The sequence below is a fragment of the Tupaia chinensis genome, unplaced genomic scaffold (assembly GCF_000334495.1).
Source record: "Tupaia chinensis unplaced genomic scaffold, TupChi_1.0 Scaffold143923_1, whole genome shotgun sequence".
NCBI lineage: Eukaryota > Metazoa > Chordata > Mammalia > Scandentia > Tupaiidae > Tupaia > Tupaia belangeri.
Genome location: NW_006203774.1, coordinates 168,550 through 169,264, shown reverse-complemented (window position 1 = coordinate 169,264; position 715 = coordinate 168,550).

Here is a 715-nt window from a genome sequence, read left to right as displayed (position 1 = left end):
GGAGAAGGGATTGCTGCGTGACCATCCCCCCTGGGGGGTGATTTCTCGCTTTCTGTCTCTATGTCTCTCTCTGTCTGTCTGGCGAGCGCATGCGCCCTATAGCAAAAAAACCTCTTCAAAAAAAAAAAGAAAGAAAGAAAAGAAAAGAAGAATTTGGACACTACGTTTTAAATCACACCCTTCCTGGCGCTTACTAAGGAAGTAATCAGGCAAAAAGCCCCAGCAGAGGGTTCAGAGTACATTTCCAAATCGCCGTGCGACGTGTCTCCTGATGACAAGGACGTGGCTTGCCTGTCGCCCACCGGCTGACTTTGCTCTTTCGCTTTTAAAATTGAAAGTTTGGGAACTCAAAACAAAAACCTTTTATTCTGGGGAAGCCTGAGCCTAAAACTCTGGAAGTATTAAGCTCTCCCATCCCGGACCAATGGAAGCATAATTAGAGTTGCAGGCCCTCTCCCTGGCAGCCGGCCCTGGACTGGGACTCCTTCGCTTCTGGCTCCCAATCTTCAGACCTGTGCACAGAGGGGACATTTCCCTGCGAGCGACAATTCAGGCCTGGGACGCCCTGAACATTGGCTTATGTGCACCTGCCCATGTCCTACTGTTTTTTTTTCTTTTTTTAAAGTTTATTTTACAAGAGAGAGATGGAGAAAGATTTTTATTTTCAATTTTGCTAGAGTTTGAGCATGGAGAGAGGAGAGGGAGAGAAAGAGTG